Source organism: Lactuca serriola, chromosome 6, assembly GCF_051521515.1.
Source record: "Lactuca serriola cultivar US96UC23 chromosome 6, Lser_US96UC23_V15, whole genome shotgun sequence".
In the NCBI taxonomy this organism is placed as follows: domain Eukaryota; kingdom Viridiplantae; phylum Streptophyta; class Magnoliopsida; order Asterales; family Asteraceae; genus Lactuca; species Lactuca serriola.
Genome location: NC_136413.1, coordinates 192,244,146 through 192,258,836, shown reverse-complemented (window position 1 = coordinate 192,258,836; position 14,691 = coordinate 192,244,146).

Here is a 14,691-nt window from a genome sequence, read left to right as displayed (position 1 = left end):
ATGTTTCATTTATATTCACTGTATTGATATTTCAAGATGAAGTCACGCACAAGCCCCCGGACGTTTCTGCCGTTTGGTTCGGGGGTGTGACAGATTGGTATCAGAGCATTGTTTATAGTGAGCTGGCATATCTAACCATACAAGATATAAAACTATAAATACAATAGGACTAAACTACTGTGAACATAATAATTAAAATGCATACTTATGTATGCATTTTAGAGTAACAACACAACAAGAACAGTAAATGTCTTTGGAGGATTTGAACATCGCTATTAAACCCGAGCAGTTATGTAGTCGTATTGGGGGTAAATGTAGCCTGATCAACTACATTGATACAAAATATGACTAACATGTGTTTGGGAGTAATTGTGATGGACAATGAATCAAAAACTTACCATTTAATTATCCAAGGAGCTTATAGAATCAAACCTAAACAAAATTAAAATACTATAGGAGTATTTGGTGTGCTATTTGTTTCTAGTATTTATACCTCTTCATGCAATACACTATATACGGGTATCATTAGCCAGGAAACCCCTATCTCCCTAGTCAGGGAAAAGTAGGGTGGCTCGACCCAAAGGAAGACCCAGAAGGGGACTCAGAGGAGGAACATGAAGTAGAACTTACAGATGGACACGCCGAGTCAGTAGTGGACCTTGAAGAGGAAGAACTCGAGGGAAAGGGCGATGATGCCTCGGATACAGAATCCGATGTCATCAATCCTTCATACAGAGCCAGAGTACCGACTTATCATATGGGCCCCGATGGCCCCATGCCCCCATGGGCACACGATATTTGGAGATGGAGTCACCAGTAGGGGATACGACCACACTATGGTAGGAACTGAGGTCTCTTCGATCTTAGTCATAGAGGACCAGCTGACCGTGCCCTCCTAGTCCTGGTCCGGCGCACCCGAGACGTTGGCAACCAAACTCAGGACACCCCAAATCAAACGGAACAAATGCGGTTGCTATTGAGAGAGATGAGAGACAAAGACAGGAAGCGAATAGAGACTCCCGAGCAAGACAGTTATTTTGGGAGGTATGACTACGAGATACCGAGTGACAAGTAGCTCATCTCCGAGGAGCATCTACTTCATTAGCACCACCACGAGATATCGAGCAAGGCAGTTACAATGGCGTTTGTGGAAAATTGTTGCTTATAAGATTCTACTGATAGCAATATTGGAAAGTGAATTTGATTCTTTCATTTGTGGTAATGTCTAAATTTACCAAATAAGGAAAGATTCTCATCACCCAAGTTTCAGTTGGATAGAAACTTGGAATCATGCAAGTTGTATAGCATGATGAATGAGAACTTTCAAGCATTGAAAAAATTAAGACTAACTACTTGTTCACATGGATGTGTGAGTCAAGTAAAGGACTAAGGGATCGAGTACACATTCTTGTGCACTGGTTAAGTCCACCACAAAAGATCGATAAGGCTATTCGTCATTATTTACCAAGGTTTAGTAAATATGGTTACACTTACAAGCTTAAGTATAAGTTCTAAAACATTGGAAAGGATCCAATGTATGGCAGAGCGAATAAGAAAAATCAAATTAGGCAGAAGGATAAAAGTTTCTCAAATATGGAAAGATAGGAGAGTACTTTAGTATCAGTTTTTGTGATCATCTTAATGATTAAGAGACCTTATCACAATTCATCCTCTAAGTGCATTCTGATAGTTAAGAAGAGTAGTTATGAATTGTTGAAGTGGTTAAATCAAGAAGATGATTCATACTTCGTTCCAAAAACAATTCTTAGATTTATACTCTAAGAATGTAACTTGAGTGACATGTCTTAGAGAAGGTTTAAAACACTTGTCAAATGTAAGAGTAAAAGTTTTCTACTCTTGTACATTTGAAATTGGTAAGTTGTGATGTTTTGGATAAAACAAAGACCAACTAAGGGCAATTGTGTAAAGTGTTTGTCATGATTAGAATCCACACTATCTCTTGAATATCTGACAAGAAAATCTTATATGTCAAGAGGACAGTGGGAGTCGTAAAGGTCTTGAAAGTCTCAAGAACTAATCAAGAATAAAACCTGAAGTTCCTCACTAGCACACAACTTGAGGTTTATAACCTATCGTGTTGACATATTCTGTGCCCATTCCAATTAAAGTTTGCTTTACATATGAGTTCTTAGAGTTCTCAATTGGTTGCAAAGCAACTAGGAAGCAATGGCAGGCCCTTGAGCTGCTAGGTGGAAGGAATTTAAGATTTTACAAGTTCAATCCATATGAGTTAGGATTTGTCACTAACCTAGTCTTGTGATTATGGTTTAACAATTCACATGGATAAGAACACATACACTATTAAATCTAAGTGTCATAAGGTTTCTCTCCGATTCATGAAAATGATGGTGAGGAAACCCTTTCACTAAGTAGATTTTAGCTAGATAGCAATTGTGATATTTTCATTCTCAAAGTCGTTAGTGGAGTGTGTGTGGTTAACCGGCATACTAACATGGATAAGGTGTATGCTATTGATAAAGTTTTATCAAAGCAATCTAGTATCAGAAATCTGAACTTTGGTAAGAAAGTCAATAAAGTGTTGATTTCTAGAAGTCCAACTGATTTCTGAGTACATGTCAAAGCTAGTGGGAGCATAAGTGTTATGCTAATAATCATCATGTTAGTAGGAGCATGATAATTATGATAAAGGTTGCAAGTTAGCAATGTTAATTATAGAAAACAAAAGGTTTCAATTGGGAAAAAGTTGTTTTGCTATAATTAAGGGAGAGGAAATTATACTTCATCTCAAATCTATAAGCTTAGATTTAGATTTTAAACAAATTTAGTCAAGAATATATATGAATTTCATGTTGGAATGGCTCAACATGAGGAAATTCTATATATGGGTTCATTATTTGCGTTCTTAAATTCGATTATGATTACGACATCCCTTTTCATAATCTGAATTATGAGAACTTGGCAAATAGAAATGGAAATGTTATAGCAAAAGACTGGTTTAGTCTTTATGTGAGACATCATGAACCGTGTCCCATATGCTTCGGATATAGGATCGATTGTATGTGCTATATTCATCCTTTCTAAAATTTTCCAAATGCTTGGGGCATTAAGAAGGGAAAAGGTCTAGAATTGGATATGACTAAAAGGATTAAACAATTGTCGAGGACAATCTAAGGTTTACCAAAGATTGGTTGTTCAAGGAGAGTTGGAAGTATAGTGATAATTCTGGAAGGACCATATTGATATAATCTGTAAGGAGGCAACTCTTGTTCAGAAGTGATAGTCAAAATGGAATCTGGAAATGTTTCAAAATTAGAAATTATTGAATCTGTGTGAGATTAGGTAACATAATGCAAGTAGGATGTTTCCAAGGAGCTGATCTCCTTTGGAATGCTCTGTAATGGTTGTTGTCAAGTCTTTCTGACTTGGTGCATAATCATTACAAGAGGATCAATGCATATAAGTTTAGAATCTAACAAATTTCAGTAAATGGCATGAATTTGGAATTCTTGCATTTGTAGTAAGGATTTGGGACTCTGAAAAGAGGATCATTGGAGTTATGTTCAATTGATCTATTTCACAAAGTAAAGATCATAGACAAACATAGTATGCATACTTGGTGTATGGCATGACTAGTGTTTAGAAAACATAGTGTACATGCATGGAGCATGGGACAACTATTGTTTTAAATTCAAGAATAAAGTTGATAGTTGAAACAGTATACAATGAATAATGTGTAATCATATGGTGATAAATAAAAGGTGTTTTATTTATGTTCATAGGTTTTGATACCATATTAGATTCAATTATTATTGTGTTTCACTTTGCATGTTTTAACTTCCAAAATAACTAGGTCATTGTTCTGGATGACTAAGTTATTTAAACCATCCACAGTCGGTCATATGTTGGAAGTAGATATGAATTAAGACTGTCATGGGTTGGATTGTAGAGGTCTAAGATGTTGGACAAAGGGCTACAACACTCATGAGTGCTCATAAGTTCTGAGTATTGGATTCAACCCGCGCTCATTGGAATCAGTTCATGGATTTTATCACGAGTGATCATGAGACGATAATATTTTATATTCTTCAAACCTAGATATATGAGTTGTTACTATGATTTGGTTGTACATTGATTGCACGAAAACGCATTCGGTAACTCGATGTTATAAAACGTGCCTTTGTGTATGATTCAACAAGTAGTAGAACAAGCCATATGAGTCGAAGTTTATCCATTCCTTTTACCTTTAGGATAAAAGCGATATATGTGGCCCCTCGATGATTTGGTGATGACAAATGTAAGTGCTCGGCCGGGCCAGGACTGATTTGATTTGTTCAATTAATCAGTTGTCATAAATCGGAAATCGGGAAACAACAAATGGACAGAGAGAATGATTATAATCCATGTCTCAGTCCATATGATATCTAGAATGGATGAATATATGATCCCTTATCTAATGGACAAGTCGTTGACAAAGGTCAGAGTTCATCGACAAGGTCAGAGTTCGACATAAGCTTTTAAGAGCTACGATTGCCAGTCGGTTCTTGAGGTCATACTTGCAATAATAGTTTTAGAATTATCCAAGTGGGAGACTGTTGGATTAATGTCTAAGTCCATAACTATAATTGGTAAGACTTGACCCGACCTGGCATGGTCCATTTGGGTTGCATGGCATCATGCATTTGGATAGACTATAATGAGAGAAATAACACTTAAGGTTTGTTAATATATTATAAGTTCTAATATATTAATAAGATTATTTAATTAGTATTGATCAAGAATTAATCTAGGATTAATAAAATGATCAAAAGAAGACTAATTAAATATATGGCTTGATTGTGTAAATCATCCATACTTATATAGTGGGCTAATGCTCCATGGATTGTCAAGTTGGGCTAAAACCCATAAGATGCTCCATGGATGCTCCATGGTGTATTTGAACCCATGGATCCAAGGAAATGGAAAGACATCACAATTAGGGTTTACCCTAATTGTGACACTATATAAAGATCCTATTGGTGACAAAATCGGCACTAGAATATATGAAAAAGGGCTAGCCGATTTTATGAAGTGTGGATTTCTCTCTAATCTATTCCAAGTGTATTTGGTGTTGTGTGAACCATTTGAGGTGTCACAGTTGGGGCACTAGGCACTCAAGCTTCATGAAGACATTCTACATCAAAGAGGTATGTAATTCTAACTTGATATATTCATATGAACCAATGTTATTATGCTAGTTAGGATGAATACCTTGGAAAGTTCATATTTGCATGTATAATACAGAAAAACATAGATCCAAGGTATTTAGGGTTGCATGTACACTTAGGAAGTGTTAGAATGCTCAAAACCCAACATTAACAACCCTTTCTCTTGCATCCCACTAGATAGTGGAGCTGAGCGAAGCTTCGTTAGTAACGAATTTGAGCACTTACTAAAACAACAACCCCAGAAGCTAAACGAAGCCTTCACGGTGGAGATGGCTAATGGGAAAAACCGAATCAACCAAGGATATTGATGTAGGGTATACCTTAACACTAAACAACCATTCATTTCGAATAGATTTAATGTCAGTAAATATTTGGAGTTTTGATGTGATAATCGGCATGGATGGGTTAAGCCCCCACCATGCTGATACTATATGTCGCGAGAAGGTTGTTTGCCTTCACCTCCTCAATCACGAAACTCTAATAATCTATGTTGATAAACCTGGCACCAATCCTCATCTAATCTCGTTACAAGAAGAATTATGTGTTCCTCGCTCACGTTGTGGACAAGGCCAATGAAGAAGTAAGCATACAAGACATCCCAGTGGCATACGAATTTTCGGATGTATTTCCTGAAGACCTTCCGGGAATGCCCCAGAGAGACAGGTCAAATTTCTAAACGACCTCATACCGAGAGCCACATTAATTGCCATTTCACCCTACAGGTTAGCTCCCGCCAAAATTCGGGAGTTATCCAGTCAATTAAGAAATTTTTTGAGCAAAGGATTCCTCAAATCAAGCTTCTCACCCTAGGAAGCTCCGGCCTTGTTCATCAAGAAGATGGATCCTTCAGAATGTGCATCGATTTTCCAGAATTGAATAAGCTCACTATCAAAAACCGATACCCACCCCCTCGGATTGACGACTTATTTGGCCAGCTCCAAAGAGCTAGTTACCTCTCTAAAATAGATCTAAGAACCGGTTATCATCAACTTCGAGTCCGAGAAGAGGACATTCCAAAAATTACTTTCCGAACTCGTCGTGACCATTTCGAATTCGTTGTGGTACCCTTTGGTCTAACGAATGCTCCCAAGGTATTCATGAACCCTACGAACAGAGTTTTAACCATTCCTAGTCAGCCTTTTCATTAGTTTCATCAATAACATACTCGTCTGCTCACGAAGCAAGAATAAAACACTGTCAACATCTACGAACGGCCTTGAATCAAAGCCGGAGAATATCACAGAGGAAGCACTGCATGGATGGATAAAACTCTCGAAGTCAAAAGACGATGTTGATTGTTATAAGAGTTGAGCTAGGCGCTAGCCGGGTGATCGTCGAAAGGATAAGCCAACCTTCCTATTTCCTGCTAATACATAAATCAAACAAGACGGAAAGATTAACATGGATCTATATCAAAGAGATCGTGAGACTCCATAAAATATCAGTATCTAGTATCTCGGATAGGGATAACAGCATTACTTTAAGATTTTGACAGTCACTTCGAAAGGTTATGGGAATACAGCTAGTCATGAGCATTGCTTACCACCCTCAAACCAATAGGCAAAGAGAACGGGCCATTCAACAACTCGAAGTCATGCTCCAAGTTTGGGTGCTTGAATTCAACAAGTCATGGGATACCCAGTTGCCCTTGATTGAATTCTCATACCATAACAGCTATCGCACGAGCATCAAGGTTGTTCCTTTCGAGACTCTTTATGGTCATAAATGCATATCACTCGCCAGTACTCTCACGGGACCAGAAACCATTCGCGAAATGAAGGAGAAGATAATCCAAATCAGAACTCGACTTCAAGCATTACGAGACAGACAGAAGACTTAGGCTGACAAACGACGAAAACCTATGGAATTCCGAGTCGAAGGTCGGGTATTATTGAAAGTCTTCCCCTGAAACAGAAAGATTAGCTTTAGGAAACGGGGAAAAACTGAACCCGCGATGCATTGGACCGTTCAAGATTCTTGCCCGGATTGGTCCAATGGCTTATAGGTTGCAGCTGCCTGTAGAGCTCAGCAACGTACACCCCGTGTTCCACATTTCAAATTTGAAAAAGTGCTTATCTGATGAAACTCTCGTCATACCTTTAGAAGAGATCGAAGTAAACAAGAATCTTCTATTCGTCGAAGAACCAGTCGAAGTTATGGACAGGGAAGTGCAACTTACTAAACAAAGTCGCATTCCGATCATGAAGGTTCAATGGAACGCAAAGCGTGGACGGAATTCCCATGGGAACGCGAAGACCAGATCAGGCAGAAGTACCCTCACCTATTCCCTCATTCATGAACCTACCTTTGGAAAGAATTTTGGGACGAAATTCCCTCTAACGGGGGGATGATGTCACAACTGGCATTTCGCTAGGAAATTCTATTCCTATGTAAACATCATCCATTGTAAAATCCTTTAATATAAGTGAATACTATACTCTATTCTCGTTCAAATACATCGCATACGTACAAATAAGGGTTGGAAACCCTAGAAATCCCGACTCAAGTTCATTATGGACTAGGATTCTCTTATTGGGTCTAATGGACCAATAAATGTCCAACTTCACCATCTTGGGCCGAGGAACCCTAATTGGGCTCTAAATGGACCACATTCACAAAACTTAACATTTTGGGCCATGTGGGCCTCAAATGGTTCATGATATTCCTAATGGGCCAAGTTGGGTTACAACTAATACCATATGCCCTAATGGGCCATAACCTCCATCCCTTTTATTTCCAATGGGCCGAGAACCATCCCTTTGGGCCCTATAATATTGAAATCAAGCACTAAAGGCCCAAACTACTCCTCCTTTCTTCACTTCTTTCTCCCTCTCGGCCCAATAACAAAACAAAAAAAATGAAGAAAACAAGATTATTGTAAGTTTGCCACCTAAGTTTTATCTAATGGTAATCTAGGCAAAGAAACTCACATATAACTAAGCATCTACACCCTTAACCATTATATATTAACCTCTTGATCCTCTCTCTTCCATCTCTTTTAGTTATGGACGAGAATCACTACTCATCCCACTATATTCACCTTCTTTCAAACACTCTCAATAACTTACTCAAGAATCTTCCTTTCCTCTCTAAATTTTCGTGAGTTGGAGCAAGATTTCGAGAGTTTCATCAAGGTTTCAACCTTTTGAACCCTCTATGTTCGAAAACTTCTTCAAGGTGTTGCGATAGACAAAAATTACATCATCTTCTTCCATTTCTTCTTCAAAACCGAAAACATCAAAGCAAAGGTGAGTTCATACCCCCTATTTTCGATTTTTACTTGGTTTTGGGGGAGAATACAAGTTGCTTTATGTATATCTATGTGTATATGCATGAATATGTGTGTTTTTCATGACTTATTTGTTGATTATGTGCTATTTACTTCATAAATCTAAAAATATGTTAAGAATATTAAGTTTATCACTTGGATCTACATGAAAACCTTGAGAAAATTACATTTTATCACATATAATACATGGAAACTAGTAGATCTGTGATTTATACACTTAAAATAGCAAAAATGAGTGTTGTGTTCAAAGATCTATAAACTAAACTCAAAGTTCAACCCTTGACATAAAAGTTTTGGTCCAATCTCAAAATGCTTTGACCAGCTTAGTGATAATATTTTTCAAAACTGTTTTGCATTCAAACAGCTCAGGTTTATACCTCTAAAATGACTACTCTCACGTTTTCATATGATTTTTCTACAATTTTTGGCGAATTTTACAAAACTACCTATCAGATTTGAAATAATTTCGGATCAGCCTGTGAAGGTGAGAAATATCACACTTGTTAGAAGCCATTAAAATTTATGAGAAACATTGTGAACAAAGTAGACAAAATTTCCAAACTTCCAGAACTTACGGATCCAAATTTCGTCTTACGATGATTTTTCTACAAATTTTCTAACAACTGGGTCAGAAAAGCCAAAAACCAGAAAAATGTGTGTTTTCACAAAAATCAAGCCAAAAATGATATTTTTGACAAAAATAGGTTTAAAATGTTATTTTTACCACAAACTAGTCATAAACACAAGTTTTGTACAAAATGGTTACTAAAGTGTTATTTTGACAAAAATTGGGCCTTAATTGTAAATTTTTGGCTTATTGGGCCAAGAATGTCATTTTTACAAAAAGTGGGCATTTTATGCTATTTTAGTGAATACTTGAACCAAAACCCACAATAAACTAACAAACGGATTAATTTTGATCATTTCTAGGTTATTGGGCCATTAGTGGCCCATTTATATGTTTGATAGGTTTTGTATAAGATTTTGTGTGCTATTTGGGTCTATAAATATCTTACATGTGAAATGGGCCTTATTTGTCCTTTTACATATATTTCGGGCCCATGTTATATAATCTTATTCTTATTAGGTTTTGAAATGACTCACATGTTTAGCGATGCCCTAGTGGCTCACTTACATGGTTCGTTGGGCCTGGAATGAGTTTTATACGTTTATCTTCGCGTAAATTTGATTAAGGATCTAGTGAGTTTTGTCGGTTGACACCTATTAAGTGTTCGATCGTAGCTTGTAGTTATAATCAGAGTCTCTTTGAGGGAGAACGGGGTTTTGTGTATAGATCTATACGAGGATGACACCCCACACCTGAGTTGTTTGCTACAGTTAGATTACATCAATCTAGGGTGACTATAACCTTATTCTAATTTTCAGTCGGCGTTCACAAACGCCAAGATAGGAGAAATTATTATTATTTAGTATGGTTATCACGGCTCACTTAGAGGAATTAACGTTATGAAGTTTGCGGAAGACTATTTTATTTTATGTTAGATTACTTGGAAACTTACTCACACTGGTACCCCACCTCTGTGTTGGTACGACAACATTATCTATTTTCTTTTATGATTGGATTACTCGGAAACTTACTCGCATTGGTACCCCACCTCGGTGTTGGTACGGCAACATTATCTATTTTCTTTTATGATTGGATTACTCGGAAACTTAGTCACACTAGTACTCAACCTCGGTGTTGGTACATCAGCATTAACTATTCTCCTTTTACGGGCAACATCGAGTTGTCCGGGACATTCTATTTACATGCTCTTCAATCACTTTTGACATTCTATAACAATAACACACATGCATCAATACAAGATCGAACATAAACATACCCAACTGTTTTAAGAAAATACAGGATTTTCTTGTGATTACAAAGTTATACAAATCATTTTTTAAATATACTTATGAACTCACCAACATTATATATGTTGACGTTTTCAAAATAACTTGTATTCTCAGGGACTCGTTAAGTAGAAGAATCAACAAAAATATGGAATTTTGTTTTGTGTACTGTTAAACATCATACATTGAATTTTTGGTCATGTTATTTAAAAGACTGTACTTGATGTAAACAATGGCAGGTGTATTATATTATGCATGGTAATGATGATGTTATGTTTCATTTATATTCACTGTAATGATATTTCAAGATGAAGTCACGCACAAGCCCCCGGACGTTTCCGCCGTCTGGTTCAAGGGTGTAACACTCAAAATTTTGCTGTAAATAGGAAAGCGCGAGAGATATTAAGAGAATAGACACAAGAGAGACAGAGGTATTGATTCAGGTAGGTTGAGAGGTAAGAACATATAATCATTTGAAGAAGAAGGAATTTGGATGGCTGAGGGTGGGGATGAGGAAAACTTGTTTCCTGTGAGATCCAGAGCACAAAAGCCCTAGGGTTTACAGAGAAAATGGTGATAACCATACTAAAAGAGAATAGTCTACATCGTTGACCATTGTATGGCTACCAAGCTCCAATAATACGACAAGGAGGAAGAGTTATAGCTGCATAATGAGGTCTAGGGTTTACAGAGAAAATGAGAAGCAGAGAGTGAAGGTTGTCGGATGGTGGAGAGGATGAATTCGTTATTTAGTACCGAACAACCACAACTTGATCAGAGAACGAAACCTGCAAATGAGGTATAGGCTTTACATGGTCTAACAACATAAATTTTCAAAACAATTTTTCCATTTCAAAATATAGTAAAATTCATATGTAATATCAAAATACATGTAACAACATCATCTTGAGAAACAAATTCCAAGATCTCAATGTAAATAAAACTCCATTTGTGTGTGTATGGTCATGCCGACGCCTTCCCACGATCCTCACTGGTACCTGAAACACATAACACACAACACGGTAAGCATGAATGCTTACTCAGTTCCCTAAAATACCACTCACAACACATACATCACTCAAGGCCATAGCTCTATGGGACCTTCCGGTCCATGTGTCTCAGGGGACTTCCGTCCCAACCCTGGTAAACCTTCCGGCTCTACCCGTAATGACCTTTCGGTCCTCATCTTCTTGACCTTCCGGTCCATACACTGTTGACCTTCCAGTCCATATCATAATGACCTTCTGGTCCATACTATACTCGTAACATAACATAGCACATACATAGCATATAACATCATATATCGCATTCTACTCATAGGATATAGGACCTTCCGGTCACACGTAATTACCACTCTAGGTAAAGTATAGTGATAAGACTCAGCTCGGGTAACTCGGATAATCTCGCACACGAATATACTGATCTAGTCCCCGCCTAATCAGATACACAATATCCTCAAATAAATAATGGCTCTCAAAGGCTAGATTAAATCCCTTTCTATAATTCAACAGATGGGTAAATGACCATTTTACCCCTTCTTGACCCAAGAGTCCAAATGTTGACTAACACCCTAAAAGTCAACGAAAGTCAACAGGGGCAGTACGCAGCGCGTACCAGCCCTTGTACACAGGGCGTACTCCGGCGATCTAGAATTGTGGTCTCAGACCCTTACGCTGCGCATACTGAGATTTAAGCCCAACGTAAGTCTCAGTTTCATGCATTCAAGGATTTTTGGTCTTAAACGGTTAAGACATATACTTAAACTCCAGATTTGACTTTTCTAAGGTCACTTAATCCATAAAGTTGAAACCTTTAAGCCTTTCCATGGCTGTAAAGGTCACCAATCACTCCAAACACCTTTCCTCTTTCCTCATTAAGCCAATATCTCATGCATGACTTAATATTCACGTCCAAGATTGGATTTTTATGAACCTACAACTCATATTACTCTGAAATATGGCAGATCTCAGCTTATGGAGACCATTTTCTCATAAAGTCTCCACCTAGGGACCAAAAACCCAAAAAATTGGTCCAAGAAGCACAAATCAAAAATAACAAGGAAAGCTTTGAGCTTTTTACCTCTAAAAGAAGCTCCAACCTCTGTAGAACTCATATCTACTCTTGTCCAGCAACTTCTAGCTCCTATGATGGCCTCCTCTTCTCCTTCACCACCTTGAAATGACACTTTCAAGCTTAAGAACACACACACAAGCTTATAACGGGTTTTTGCTCTCTTAGGGTTTCAATCACTGAAGTATGGTGGTTGAGGTAAAGGCCTTATCATTCCTTTTATAGTGCACAAGCCATAATTTAGGGTTTGCATCTGGGCCGGTTACGCCCGGCATAACCTTGGGTACGCCCAGCATACCCAACAGGGTCCGCGTCCATTATAAGTGCATGAGTACGCGCAGCGTACTCTTCAGTACGCCCAACGTACTCATTTTCCATAAATTTCTTTTAAGGGCTAAACTTGACAACTTGGAAAAGAAGAAGGGTTTAAGAGATGAACCTGAATTTCGGGGTGTTATAATTCTCCGCCGCTAGAACCAAGCTTCGCCCTCGAAGTCTCATGTCGTAAACAACTCTGGATGCTGCTCCTGCATCTCAGACTCTGGCTCCCAAGTAAGCTCGGACCCTCTCCAATGTTACCACTGGACTTGAACCAGGGGCACCTCCTTGTTCCTCAGAACCTTGAGCTTTCGATCTACAATCGCGATTGCCCTCTCAACATAATTCAGGCTCGCATCCACCTGAATTCCCTCTAGCGGTACAATTGCCATCTCGTCGGCAATACATTTCCTCAAATGAGACATGTGGAAGGTATCATGTACCTGGCTTAACTCCGCAGATAGCTCCAAACGGTACGCTACCCTGCCCACCCTAGCGGTCACCCTGAAAGGACCAATGTACCGGGGTCCCAGCTTGCCCCTCTTCCGGAATCGGATCACTTCTTTCCAAGGAGATACCTTCAAGAGTATGAAGTCTCCCACCTGGAACTCGAGCTCAGACCGTCGCCTATCCGCATAACTCTTCTGGCGACTCTGATCCATTAACAACATCTGTCTTACCTGTTGTATCTGCTCTGTCGTCTGAAGCACTATATCAGTGCTGCCCATCACTCACTGCCCTACCTCTCCCCAACAGATGGGAGTCCGACACCTCCTCCCATACAAAAACTCGAAGGGAGGCATACCAATGCTCGAATGGTGGCTGTTGTTATAGGAAAACTCAGCCAATGGCAAATACGTGTCCCAACTTCCTCCGAAGTCCAACACACATGCTCGAAGCATGTCCTTGAGCATCTGAATCGTCTGCTCACTCTGTTTTTTCGTCTATGGGTGGTAAGCGGTACTCAAATGCAGCCTCATGCCCAACTCCTCATGGAACTTCTTCCAGAACCTGGAAGTGAAACGTACATCTCGGTCTTACACAATCGAGATCGGTACTCCATGCTGCGATACCACATCCCTCACATACAACTCTGCTAGTCTCTTTGCAGAAGAGCCCTCATTGATAGCAAGGAAGTAGGCGCTCTTTGTCATCCGGTCGACAATCACCCAAATTGCATCGACACCCCTCGCGGTCCTCGGCAATTTGGTGATAAAATCCATAGAAATCTGTTCCCACTTCCACTGGGGAACCTCAAGCGGATGCAATTTTCCATGAGGACGCTGGTGCTTGGCCTTGACCTTGTGACAGGTCAAGCACCTCTTAATGAACCATGCAACATCCCTCTTCATACAGGGCCACCAATAGTCTCTCTTCAGGTCCAAATACATCTTAGTGGCCCCAGGATGGATCGAGAACCTCGACTTGTGCACCTCCTCCATTAGAATGGTACGTGCCCCGCCTACAAACGGCACCCAAATCCGACCCAGAAAGGTCATACGCCCTCGGGTATCGGTAACAAACTCAGATACCTGCCTGATCACCCACTCTCTCTTGCGGTGATCCGGTCTCACGGCCTCTGCCTGGGCCTCCCGAATGGTGTCCAACACCGGAGTCATCACCTTCAATCTCATACAAACGTCTCGTATCAAGGTACTCTCCGCCCTACAGCTCAGGGCATCAGCTACAACGTTAGCCTTGCCCGGGTGGTACAGGATCTGACAGTCATAATCCTTTACCACATCCAACCATCTCCTCTGGCGCATATTTAGGTTGGGCTGATCCATCAAATACTTCAAGCTCTTGTGGTTTGTGCATATGGTACACCGAACCCCATACAAATAGTGATGCTAGATCTTAAGGGTGAACACCACTGCCCCCAACTACAGATCGTGGGTGGGATACCTCGTCTCATGAGGCTTCAGCTGCCTCGATGTGTACGTTATCACGTGCCCTCTCTGCATCAGCACCGCA